The sequence below is a fragment of the Harpia harpyja genome, chromosome 3 (genome assembly GCF_026419915.1).
Source record: "Harpia harpyja isolate bHarHar1 chromosome 3, bHarHar1 primary haplotype, whole genome shotgun sequence".
NCBI classification, from domain to species: domain Eukaryota; kingdom Metazoa; phylum Chordata; class Aves; order Accipitriformes; family Accipitridae; genus Harpia; species Harpia harpyja.
Window position 1 is genome coordinate 39,696,689 of NC_068942.1, and position 13,986 is coordinate 39,710,674.

Here is a 13,986-nt window from a genome sequence, read left to right on the forward strand (position 1 = left end):
GGCAGTGATGAGAGACAGGACTAAGCAGCACCCAGCACCTGTGTGGGACACGCACTGTAACAGCTCCTCCTTTTCAGTTTGAATATTGAGAGTCCCTGGGTTTTGGTCAGATATGCCAGCGATGATGTTCACCGTCAATCCTTCCTCCTGCTGCACAAACAAGTTGCCAAACGCTCCTCAGGAAAGCGATCTCCAAAACAGGAGGTGTACCAAGACCTTGCTATGCAAGTGAAGGAAGCTCCTGGCCTCCTCCTCCCAGACATCTGCTCACCAAAGCAACTCATGCTGCAAATCGCAAACTGCCACGGGCCCCGTGTGAGCTATACATCCTTCCTGTGGTGGTATATGGGCAGCAGCTCCTTTCCTTCCCAAGAAAAAGAGCTATGGACAGAGCAGCATTGCTGGAAGAAGCAAAACAAAACAAAAAATTCAAAAAACCCTCCAGAGAAGGAAGCGAGATCTTTTGAGATGACAGGAAAGTTTCTTTACATGGACTTTTTGCTCTGATCCCAGCCAAAGGGGGAAGGCAGCGCATCAGGAAGTGCATATCTGGCTCACTAGACGGGATGAAAATGCTAAAATTCAAGTGCTCGATGTCCATACACACCACCTTGTAAAGACCTGTCAATCCAAGGAAGCATTTGGTGGCCCTGATCAAGAGCTTTTCAAACTCATACTCATTTAAACCTACTTGTACTCTTCTGCATGTGTCCTTTCAACAAATCCAAGAGGCAAATGGTCTGGTAGCACCTCCATGCCACCCCACCCTGAATGGCTTCAGCTTCGAGGAGGTGGAGGACTGGTACCAGGATTTTCCCTTAGCAGCAGGTGCTTGATCTTAGGGACCTGCACATCCTGCAGCTCCTTCCCTGGATCCGTCCCTGCACGATGCTGGCTGGACACCCACCTGAAAGTGATTCAGCTGTTCTTTCGACAATCACAGCACAAGGAAGATGAACACCATGTCATCCTTTTTAATATCAGCCTCAGAGTTTGATGTGATTACCTGCTGTGTTCACTTGGCACTTGAACATTCAGACCTATCAATTTAATCTTAATTGTGCCCTTAATTTGATCATTGTGTTGTTCCACCCCTAACCGGCTTAGAGGAATCTGGTAGTAAATTTGCCCTGCAACTTGCTCAACTTAAGCGTACATTTGCTTGGTTGGCCTTTGTATAAGATTTGCGAGGCAGAGCACAGAAATCAGTTTATTCTGTCAACTGGCGGCATGGATAATGAACTTGGGGGGCAGAAGTCCCTTTGCTAACATGCTCTGCTACCAAATCAGAGCTCCTGTACCCCACAAAACCCGCCCCATCCTTCCCCTGGCCATGGAGGAGCTCAGGCAGAGACGCAGGCAGGGTTTCCTCAACTGAGGGAGTGCATGTATTTCAGTTCAGATGTGGTTACTTGCTCCAAAAGCATTTCCAAGTGTGACTGGACAGGGAGGAAGAGAGCCAGGTACTTGCTACACCTCTACCAATGCATTTTCCCCCCTTGGTCTTTCGGCTTGTCTGTTGCTTAGCTGCATGCAGCCCCCTATAGTATCTCTCAATGTCTGACATGCCCTGTCTAACTGGGAGGATGACAAAGGAGAAAATCAGGCTCTAGAAATTCTTTCAGCCCCTTCCTTCAGAGGCTGCAAATCCTCATCTCCTTGAGGCCACACGGGTGAGGTTACCCACACAAACGCAGCCTGCGCAGAAGCAGGAGGAGCTGAGAGAAAGTGGGAGCAGAGCAGAAGAAATCCTGGGCATCACGTTCCTCATCCCAGGACTTTGCAAAGCCCACAAACACTTCCCCCAGCTTTGCAGCGGAGAAACCAAGTGCCTGCCAGACCAGTTCTGCCTGGGCCTGCCTGTTTAGCCTCTGGCTGCTGGTAAGTGGATGGGCTAACCCAAGTACCCAAAATAAGCCTCTTGCTGACAAAAAGCCTCAGGAACCTGGCAAGGACAGGCTCCCAGTAAGGACACTGTAGCCGGACTTGCAAGGAGAGCCAAGGATGCCCTGGCATGCCATCTCCCCCATCCCCTGGGGAATTTTTTGTATTTAATTAGAATAGAGTTAAGGAAAGAAAGACAAGTGCATGTGTAGGAGTAAACTGTCACCCAGGTAGCTGATTTCCTCCATGCAGGAGACAGAAGCAAGGGAACATTTAATCCTGCTGGCTGAGCATGGCCAAATTGAGATCTACAGGGACTTCTCTGTGCAAATGCCGTACGGTGACAAACAGCCTGGGTAACAGGATAAGCTTTATCTGAACAATCAGCCAGTTCAGTGCAGCCTTCCAGGGCCGCTGGCACCGGCCAGCGAGGGGTCGCCCAGGGACAACTCCTCCAGCCCAGCAGGAGAGTCAAAAAAGAGCAGCCCGGGGTGTTGCTGGATTTGGGCAACTTAGCCAAAAATCCTCGGTGAGCTGCCCTTTTGCTTAGAAACCGCCCTGTTACCCAGCCCCTTGGCAAAACCATTCTGCTTGCTACCCCAGGGCAGGAGGCTGCGGCTGCCCGCTCCCTGCCCACCACCCAGCTGCCAGCCGCACACCTCCGCGGCCCACGGCCCCTCCGGCACAGCAGCCCCTCGCGCACCGAACGGGGCTCTTGGCCTCAGCTGCCCGCCGGCATCCCTGCCTGCGACCCGCCTGCCTTCTGAGAGCTCTTGTGAGCGCAGGGATATTAATGATGCCGCCTTTTGATATGCAAACGGAGCGCTCATTACGCCTCTCGCCCCACATCCTCTGAGCTGTTAATTAAAGAGTGTGCAGCAGGCAGAAAATTATCATCATCGCCTGCAAAATAAACCAACAATGCTCGGATGGCTGCACCCCACCCCCCAAAGCAGGTATAGCAAGCCCTGGCAGCGGCAGGACGGATGGACAGATGGACCCACGCTGCCCAGAGCTCTGGCAGGCAAACCCCACAGCTCCCACGCAGCCACGACCTGCGGCGCAGAAAACTGCAGCCAGGACACGGTGCCTGCGTTGGAACCGGCCAGGTTGAGGGCAGCTGTGGCACATGGGGCAAACGCACGGCTCCCGGGCTGCAAAGGCACCGGTGCCACCCGCCAGCACCATGCTGCTCTTTGCCCAGCCTCTCCTGGGCTCTAGGCGAGCGGGAGAGATCCCTTTCCATCAGCCCAAGGAAGGACGGCTTTCCCCTTCCCCAGCCCCTGCCTGGATGCTCACCGCTGAAAGCAGAGATGGGAACAGGTTATTTTAGGGCTGACCTTCATGGTGCCTCTGCTTCCTTGGGGAGAGGGAGACCTGGATCCACCACAGCACTTTGCAGGGAGGGCAGCAACAGCCGGGTGTCCTTGATGGTGAGCCCTGGAGAGCTGCTGCTGCAGCCCAGAGGCAAGGTTAGCAGGGCTGATGAGCAAAACAAGCCCGTGCTTTGGCCTTGATGAAGCTTTTGGGGAGGGAGGGACAAGCTGAATGGGAACCAGGTGGGGAAAGATGCCCTGATTGCTCTCAAAAGCAGCACTCCTCTCCCACCACTGCCCTGCCAGGGGAAGGGGCTCTCCCATCCCCAACCTCAAACTGTTGCTTGCCCCACTCTGGCATCTTGCCTTGCAAACAAGCAGCAGCTTTTTGGGGCTCTGAATCTAATCCTTGCAGAAAGAAGCAAGCGCCTGCAGCAATCACCACAGATCAAAGGGAAGGGTGGGAGTTGGAGCCCACAATTTCCTTCTGCTCTGACTAAACGAGGAATCAAATTAACCTGTTAGTGAGCTGAGCAGAGACCTCCCCGACCCACGTTCCATCCTAGGTGGATTTGTGTTTAACCCCAGAGCACCCAGTTGTTCCCAGGGGCTGCCTCTCCCTGCTTGGTCGGACCAAAAACTCAGCTGTGACTCTGTAGTAGAGGACGGTGCTCCTGGAAACTCCAGGTCCCAGCTCACGGCTTTCCTCCCTCCTCATTGACCCGGAGAGGGGAGAATAGCAGTTTGCTCTTGGGTGGGTTTGGGCACATTTTGGGTGTCCCCTGTCCTTCCACAGATTCCCCATGGCTGAGAAGGGGGCTGTGTTGAGATGAAGCGCAGCCCTTAGCTAGAAGGACATACTGGTTTTTTTCCCTGTCGTTTTTTTGGATACAGCCTGCGTTTGTCTCTGCTGTTGGGAAACAGGGATTACTGCAGAAATGAGACTCTCCCTCTCACGGTGCTGGTTAGAAATGACAGAAACGGCAGGTGCCCTGTGGACAGTAATGGACTCGCTGTCTCTCTTTGCACCCAACAAGCACTGCCTGATTTGTAAACCTGTGGAAAAGCAAGAGCTTGCAAGCGGGAGGCAGGCTCAGGAGCTGCCTGACACTTCGGAGGGAGGCTGCTCTTTAGCATTTTTTTGCCCATCAAAAGAAAAGTAAACCCTCACTCACGACTAAAGGTGTGCTACATGGGAGCAAACACCACCTCTCTCTGGCCTCCCAGGACAGGCTTTAATTGCTGTTTGCCTGAGAAGGTAGTTCAGGCCCCCACCTCTTCCCTCTTTCTCCTCCCTCTTTCCAAGCTGATGGTGTTTCTGTACCCCAGGGAGGAGACCCCTCCGTGGCAGGAGGTTGCTCTCCGCAGCTGGAAGCAGGGATGCCGGAGCAGTTCAGTGCTGCGGGACAGACCCTGACCCCCGTGTCTCCCACACCTCTGGTGAGAAGATGCTGGGAGTGGGATGCAAGCAGCCCCTCAGATATTTCTACTGCTCCGAATCAGTGCTGTACCCAGGTGCCATCGTCCCTGCGGGGACTTGGAAGGTGCAGACTCCATGGGGCCTGCACAGAGAAATGATTTGTCATGCTCTCCCCTGGGATTTCCTCCTGCCTCGACCGGCGACAGTGCTTCACCCCCCCGGGGTTCAGCGTGGAGCGGGTCGGGGGAGCTGGCACTGGGGGCTGCCAGCTCAGCTCTCTCCAGAGGCAGATGACAGCCGCTGCCTTCCGTGGCCCCAACGCCTCAGCTAACCTGGTAGTGACAAATGTGGCAGTGACTCACCCAGGGGTGGAGATGACAGCAGCCTATTTCCCTGGGGCAGCAGTGGGCATGGGATGGTGGTATTCCTTCCTCTCCCACCCCATCCCACCCTCTCAGGAGGTAGAAGATGCAAAAGCGATTTAACCCAAGCAACTCTGTTTCTCCACCTCCTCCCCACCCCGCGGCCAGGCCTGTCCCCCACACCTCCAGCCTCCTGGGACCTTGCTGCAATGCTGAGGGTCTGTAACCCCCCACATCAGCGGTTCTGCACGGCTCCAGTGACCACGGGTTGCCTCTGGCCTTCAGCCTCTCTCCTGCTCCTCCTGCAAGTGGTACCATCCATCTCCTCATCTCAGGACTCGCCCTGCCATCCATCACCGACTGCCTGAGCACATTATCCTTCACTTTTCCAGACAGCAGTCGAGGAAGGCAGCTGGGACAAAGCAGTTATTTTGCTGAATCTCAGACACGCTCGCACCTTGGCTCTGCATGACTGTGCTGTGGGGCTGGAGCTTTGCTGATTCAAACTCTCCGAGGACTGACAAGGTCCGCAGAGCTGCCCGGCATCGTGGGCACCACCTGCGGTCCTTGGGGATGGAAGTTGTGGCAGACGGGACAGCCTGAATACCACCACGCTGGACCACAGGCAGCTAAATCCATCCTTATTGCCATGTCCTGGCCAGCATCCCCAGGGCTGCAGTATGGGTTATAAACTGCCAGGAGGGAGTGCGGTGCCCTGTCATTGCCCGAGGGCAGCGGCGAGGCTGGGAGTGCCCAGCAGCCCAGCACAGGGCCACAGGCGTGTGAGAGAGGACGGGGCTGGTTTTTGGCCAGTGCTTGAATGCTTTTGCCTGAGACCATAAACTTTCTGAGGCTGGAGAAATTATTCCTTACTCTGGGATTTTTTCCCAGATGCCGCTTCTTTTGAGTTTCTCTCCCACTCTTCAACTGTTTTCACTCCTTGAGGCAGGGGCTTTCATCTGCAGCATCACTGCAGCCCCAGGGGGACCAGGGCTTGGCCCTGCCTGCACTCCCAGTGCTGCTCCCCTGCAAACCCTGCCCGGCAGCTGGGCAGGGCATGGTTTTGCTGTACAGCCCTCCTGCAGCGAGGTCAGCGCTGGGGCTGCCCTCCCGAGCCGCCCGTGCCCACAGCCCCACTCACCAGTCCCTCCTTCCCAGATCCCCCAGAGCAGCTCTAGCCCCCGTTGCCCCCCGTGTCGATGGACGCGTGCGCTGGGGGGAGAAGTGGGCAAACACATGCTGTTCTGCCACGAGTACAGTAAAGAGATACTTACAACAGCATTTCCTCTGACTGATCCAGTATAAAAATGACAGCAGGGAAATCCCAATACTTCCACCACTGAGATTTCCACTGTAACACCTCCTGTACCAGCGCCATGGCAGGGATGTGCCTGTGGGGAAAGAGGTGGCATTGCTATTTTAGAGCCCCTAAGGATCTGACCCACACTGACCTGGTATCACAGACATATTAACTAGGGGGAAAAAAGATTTTGGAAGGCTAAGAAGATTCATAGCTTCTCGTGGTATATTACATAACGTCAAAAAAACCAATTCTGATAAACACATGGTTTAATGTGAGTTGGTAGTAATAGGTGCTACAAATTTAAATACCTCACCGCACACTCAGTACATAGCTATGCAGAAATAAGAAGCACTTTGGATTAATATGCATTTAGTATAATGCACCAGTGTTTAGTTTGTATTGAATTGCTGCATTTCTGTGTGCATGCTGATATTAAATGTGCATCTACATGTTGACTGCATAGGTATCAGCAGCTATTCAGGTGCCAATACCTAGAGCTTTAAAGGACCCTAAAGCAATATTTATGGAGAAGCACCCAATGACCAAAGGACTAAGTGGCCATCAGGCCCTGCAGGCTGCTGTTTGTGGGTCCTGCTGTTTTAGAAGAGCAGAAAAGGATGAATGGTCTTGGCTCTCAGATGATGCTTTTTGGGGTGAGCTGATACCGTCCATCAGTGCAGAAGGCCATCACCTGCTCGCCGGGGTTGAGTGGAGCCAGGAGTGGAGCTCTGCCACCTTCGTGGTGCATCCCAAGGGACCGGCTCACCCATGTCCCCCCTGAGCAGCTCCCTCCTGGGGACAGTCCTCTCAGCTCCCGCCGCCCAGCCAGCGTGTCCTGGCTGCCTCTTAGCTCTGAGGTGCCGGTGAGTCACCAGCGTCACGTGAAGAGCGGAGTCCTCTGGAGATGTCACCCGGTCCTCGCTGCCGCTCTGCCCACAGCAGCCTGAGCAGAGGCCACGCCACGTGCATCCGCTGTGGCACGTAGCTCCCTGGCAGCTTGCTGGCGCTTGATTCTCCCAGGAGTTTTGTCCAGGCTGACGTGAAAGCTTTCCACTTTCTTTCCAGGGACCATTCTGCGCCTTTGGACCTGGGATTACCAGGCAGCTTCCCACTCACTTTCACCCCTTTCTCTCTAGCTTCATCCCTCTTCTCCCTCCTCTCCTGGGTATTTGCACCCTGCTACCCTGTCTCCATCTAGCCAAGCCACACATGAGGCTTTTTTAGTCTCTCTTCACACACAAGCTTTCCAGCCTGTTTTCCTACAAACTGCTCCAGTCTGTTTGAGCCTCTGCTGAACAACCACCTTAGGCTGGATGTGGTGCTCCAGGACACTGGTGGGGCTCTCCAGAGGCACAGATTGCCCATCAATTGCCTCGGCCATGCCAAGGACATGTCCAACCTCAAATCCTGCTCTCAGTTTCAACCTGCAGTTGTAGGGACCCACCATCTTTCTACCCCTGCTCCAGAGCAAGACATGAAGCGTGGCCACCAGGCCAACCAGGAGTTGGCCCTTTCTGTGCCTCACCCTACCCTTCCCTGACAGGTGGAGGCCCGGTTTCCCCACACAGTTCACAGTCCTGGGAACTGGGCCTGGTGGCACTATTTGAGGAGAAAAAACCCATAGATGTCATAGCATCCTCCATCCTTGGAGTTTTGCAAGACCCGACTGGATAAAGCCTTGAGCAATCCGGTCTGACCTCAGAGCTGACCCTGTTTTGAGCAGAAGGTTGGGCTTGAGACCTCCTGAGGTCCCTCTTCCAGCCTGTTTTCCTGTGACCCTAACCCCCTGCTCCCCCCACACACTTTAGGGGTGGCCCCAGACCTTTCCCAAGCTGCAAGGGACTCAACTCTGCCCAGGCGCAGGTCGGCGCCAACACCTTCTTCAAAGGTCTCCTCTCACAGCCAGCAGCAGCCACTCATGCCAGCCTTCCTCCTCCATGCCTTAGCCTGCCCACGGGGCGTGCGCAGGGTCTCCCTCCTTCACAGACCCCCCCCCAACCTTCCCCCTTACTGCCTCCCTGTTCGAGCCCCTCTCGCCCCACCACCACCACGCTCCGACCACGGTGCCGACGAGTCAGCGCTCGCTCGCTTGGCAGAGATGGGAGGCACGCATCCTCTGCCGGGGGACTTGAATAAAATGAGAAGAAAATGCACTAAAGCCTTTGCCACTTGTTTATGGCTGACAAATTAGTTTTGCATTAAGTTTTTAATGTGCCTGGCTTGTCGGCTCTGCTCGGAGGGCAGCTGGAGCAGGCGGCGCAGGGCAGGAGAGGGGAGGGGAGGGTGGCGGGGGCAGCAGGGGCAGGTGCCATTGCTCCAGAGCAGATCGCGACTGTGCATGTTGGATGCAAACCCACCGTCAGGCAGCTCAGGCTGCCCCAGCCTGGGGGGAAGGCAATGAGCCAAGGCTTCAGGGGTCTCCTGCCTGCAAGGAGAAGGAAGAGTGAATGCATTTCCAGTGGGCACCAGGCAATCCACAGGCTCTCCCACGGTACTGGCATCTCCAGCCAGATGCCTGGTCCTGTCCTTTCCCTTGGGAGCCAAAGCCGCGATCCTTCACAGAGTGGGGCAGCTTCCCAGTTCCACCTCTTCATCTGGCAAAGGTGGTGGCTGCAGTTCATCCCCAGTGAGTGCCTGAAATCCCTCCTAGAACTCCTCTGCCTCCCCAAAGGCTACAGGACGTCAGCAGAAACCCTGACTCTGCAGGCACCATGGTGGTCTCCGATTCCATCCCCAGGAGGTCGCAGGAGGGGGTCTACGGGTCCCGGAGCAGCATGTGGGCAGGTGAAAGCCATAGTGAAATGAGATGGCATCCAGTGTACTCCTTGGGAAAGGGCAGTTTCATCAAACCCAAAATATTCCCCCTCGGCTCCCACCAAATTGCTACCAGTTCTGGACCAGCTGTATTGGGAACAGGGTGGATTGTAGATGGGGCACAGCTAGCTCAGAGGAGGCTGTTTGAACCACAGCAGACCCAGAGCTGCCATAGTTTACACCGGGGACTACATCCAGGCCTTTCATCTACCCATACTCAGGGGTCTGAGGTGTCTTCTTGCTTGGAAGGCTTAGCGGGGTGAGAGTTTTCAAATGGAAGTGAAGGGATGGCGAAAAGCAGCATGCCTGGCTGGGAGCAAAGAGCGGCTTTTGTGGAAGTCACGCAAAAAGAGAAATCAATACAGCTCTAAAACAGGCACGACAAAAGGACAAGTGGAAAAAGCAAGTGGCCCACCAAAGTCAAACCAGAAGGTGCAAGCAAGGAGCTTGACAGATACCTGGGACAGCAGGAGAAGCCACTGGGGAAGAACAAGGATAGGGTCAGAGCCTGAAACATGTGGGGCTACAAAAGGGCTCAAGACATAAAACTTCCAGTATTGAGTCCCCATGGTGTCCTGATGCAGAGTTCAAGCCCCTTCTCTCTGCAAAGGTCTCCTGCAGCCTGTCTGGGGAGCCAGCAAGGCCCCCCGTGCCCCAGCTGGCCTCTCGCACTGATGCCTTCTCCTTCCATGACCCTGTCTTCTTTCCGGCTCCACTACATGACATCTAACCATGCTCCTCAGGGAAGGATCAGGCCCTGAGACAGTCCCGAGACGTGCTGCTGGGTGCAGTGAGAACAGTGCACGAACACAAATCTATGCCGCTATTCACTTTTGCAGCCCATGAACCTTTTCTGGGGCCATCTCGCAGAGGAACCAGGCAGCGCCTGTGCAGAGCACAGCAGTCCTGGCCCAGAGACCCTGCCTGCTCACTGCCGAAAGGCTCCAGGGCATCTTCTTGCCCCTCTCTGGGGAGACCAGTCAGCAACTCTGCCCCAGCCAGCGTCCTTGCCTGCTCCTGTCCTCGTGCTGGGTCAGCAGCCTGGGGATCAGCTCCGGCATTATGCCTGGAGGAGAAGCAGCGCTGACATGCAGGCTCAGCAGAAGACGTGCCCCATGGGGACAAGAGTTGCTCCCCTGTCCCCACTCCAGCACAGCCATAAGAGCAGCAGAGCAGCCTGTGCTGGAGGCTAAAAAGCTGCAGCCAAGAGCATGGGTAAGCCTTGAGCAGGGGCAGGGGGAGCAGGAGGCAGCAGGAGGTCTGGGGGTGCTGGCTGACCTTGGAAGGCACCTGCTGAACCTGTATCATAGAGCTAATCTGGGATTTTGATGCTCAAATACTGACAGCAGTAGCCACAGTTACCCAAGCAAGAAGCCTGCAGCAAACACCCCAGTGCACCCCAGCCAGCATGCCTTGGTCCGGTGCCATGGTGCTGTGGGGGTCTTTGGCTGCATGGTCCCCACCCCCAGCTCTCACCTGGCCCGCACGGGACCATCCAGGAATCCCTATTGGCATCTCGGCCAAAGCGCTGACCCCCTCACCCTCCTCCCCAGCCCGTCTTGTGGGGGAAGCCCATGGATAATGAGCAACCCGCACGCCCGGGAACGGAGGGAGCTGCAACACCGGAGTGGCATCACCAGGGTAGGAGATGCCCCCGGGTTTGCAGCAGGGGACCCCGACTCCTGGGGCCTCCAAGCATGCTGCCTGCAGCCTGCTTAGCCCCGCTGCCTGTACTCGCAGGCAGGGCCACCATGGCTGGGCTGGCCCCAGCTCCCTGAAAGGGCTCATTGTCGGCAGCGGCGGAGGCAGGGACACAGGCGGCATTGAGGGCAGCGGGTGCCCCGCGCTCCCGGCCGTCGGCCGAGGCTGGCCTGCCCCGCGCCCAGCCGCTGGCAGCCCCGACCTCCCGGGCCCCCATGAAAAGGCTGGTTTGTAATGCCGCCCGCAGCCGGGAGCTGCAGGAGGACGAGGCACCTGGCATGTGCTTCTGGAGCTTCCAAACCAGAGCAGCCCCTGCACTTTACCCTCTTACCCCCTTCTCCGCCAGCCTCACCGCCCCAGCACAGCATCGTGTTTCTTCAGGTTCCCCAGACCTGCCTTCCTCACGCAAACCTGGCCCCAGCCCCTCGGGACGATGCCGCAGCTCTGCTCAGCGCAGCCGCCGCCACCCCAACGCTCCTCAAAGCGGCTGCTGGATGCTCCCCGTGCTCTCCGCTCCCCTCCTCCGCGGGACGGAGCCGAGCGGGACCCAGCCTGGCTGAGGAAGGAGCGCTGGCAGGACTCCAGGTCTGCCTGGCCCTCAGCCGCTCCTGCGGCCACCAGTAAACACACGTTAAGCTCCCGCAGCCGCCAGTAAACAGGCAAAACAGAGGAAGGAAGGACGCCTGCCCTGGGGAAGCTGGCCCCAAGACATCCGCCGAGAGCAGCCGGCACCTTCAAGGGACAGCGGCGTGCTCAAGGCAAAACCTCCCAGCCCACAGCACCCAAGAGGTGCGTAAAAGGAAAAATTACTTCTGTGGTGACCCAGCTGCGTAACCTGTCAGGTGGCAAATGACCTTTTCTCTCCCGGCCCTGGAGCCAGGAGGCTTTTGCCAACCACACGGGCGATGGCAAGGGCTGGCGGGGGGATGTCAGGGCAGGGTGAAGCAGTAGCTGCCCACCTTTGCCAGCACAGACCTGGTGGGGAGCGGGCTCACCCCCTTCCCTCCCCTGCCTGCTGGCAAGGAGGGGTGCGTGCCTGCCGGTGGGGCAGCCCTTCCCCATCTCGTGGATGCCACGGTGGTTCAGGGAAGGGGGCACGGGGCTGGTACCCAGCAGGGCTTCGGCGCGCAGCTTTCTGCACCCTCCGAGCAGTGGCTGGAGGAGACAGGGCATCCTTGGGGATGGACGGGGACCCGTCTGTCCTTAGAGAGACAGACAGACACTCGGGGCGCTTTCTGGGCTCGCCATGCGAGTGGCACCCACTCACGTGCATCCCGGGTGCGTGCGGGCTCCCACGGAGGCTTTGTGAACTTCAGGCAGTTTAGGATGAAACGAGAGACTCCACTGATGCCTCCAGCTTCCCCAGGGACTTAATGAGGGCTAATTCGAGGCTCCGCAGAAGCGCAACACCCACATCAAAAGAGCTGGGGAGGCGGAGCGGGCGCTGTGCGTGCCGGTGGCGTGGGTCATGCCTGACTCTCCGGCAGAGGCACGGCTCCGGGATGCTAGGAGCACCCAGCCCTTGCCCCGGGACCTCTGCCACAGCCCTTGCCTCTTCGGGTGAGGGCTGGGGGCACAAGGGGTCCCGTTGCCTCCTGCCGCCACGTGGCCGGGCAGGCAGCCCCTTCCCATGCGAACACCCCGCTCCGTCATGCCCCTTTAGCAGCCATGCCCCTCACCACGTGTGAACCCCCGAGTTAGGGCAGAGGCACAACTATCTCAGGACAGAAGTACAGCCCTCCAGCCAGACTTTTCTCTAGTCTCAAGCCCTGCAAACAGGACCCAGCAGCCTCCCCACCTTCTCTGGGGACTGGCCGGTCCCTCCCAAGGTGCCTCTGCTCTGAGGGGATCCCTGTCAGACGTGGTGGCCACGGACATACCAACCTCAAAATAGCTTAAAAAAACCCCAAAGCATTGCAAGTAACAATAAGAACAACCAGCACCACACAAACTTTAACACCTTGCATCCTTCTTTTTCCAAAATGGGAAACTAATCTGACCTCAAACCCCAGGGTACTGGGACAGACCTGCTCCAAGGTCCAGCAGAGCCTACTCCTCTATGCCCAGCATCCCAGCCTTGGGCAGTTAGCAGGGGGTTGGCATCCAGGCCTAGCAGGTGGCAGGCTCTTCCCCTTCAGAGCCCGTGCAGAGGCCTTTAATGGAAATATTAATACTGGTATGAACGCTGGACGAATGCAAGCTCATGTGTGTATGCACCAGGGGGGACAGCAGAACAAGGGCTAAAAAAAGGGCTGTATTCATAATCAAGGATGCTTTTCCAGTTGGTCAAGCCGAGCACCGCCAAGCCCAGGTCTGATAAGCCCCAGCACAGATGCCACGTTAGCAGAAGACACCAGAGTGCTATTACTTTCTGTTAACCTAGCAGGAACATAGTTGCAAAAGACAACTCTGAACAGACAGACAAGATCAGTCCAAAAAACTAGTTCATCATTGCCCAGCAAGAGGAATGCAGAAATCACAGGGAGGACCCAGTGACCAGAATACCCTGTCCTCTGGGTCACAGACATCCTGAAGATCCCTTGGGGACACGCATCTTGGTGTTTCTACATAGGAGAGCATGAATGGGTAAAAACAACTTGCTTAGAGATTTTGTACAGTAAAGTCACCTTCCCCTTCTATGAGATCCTGCTCTCTTACACCATGATTAAATGACCCCCAGGCTTCAGCTACTTACAGAAGTTTTCAAGACATGCAAGTGTGTGAACACAGAGCACCTTACCCTGGCACGGCATGGCATGAAAGTGGCACACAGGGCTGGCTCTGACGGCCCTGTCATTCCTTATGGGATCAAAGCAATCAACGTACCTGATGCCACCAAGCAGCCCTGAGAAATAGTTTCCTGAGGGTTTTTCTACTTGTCTGAGCCAGCTGGGGAGGCTGGCTGGGATCAGCAGGGAGGCAGCGGCACAGGACTGGTTGGGGTGGGGTGGGGGGTTGCCCCAAAGACAAACTGCTCTTCAACCAGATTTTTAATCTCTGGTTTTCACTGACACCTTCACAACCCCCCCCCTTTTTCACTCCAGTGCAACATGGAGTCTCTTCGTAAATACCCACCCAACTCCTCTGTAAATTCACAGTATGTGAATGATTTTTATTAAAAATAACAGAATCAGCGTTAAAGTTACTACTGTATTTTGAACTCCCAAGAAAATGGGACTATGAAAG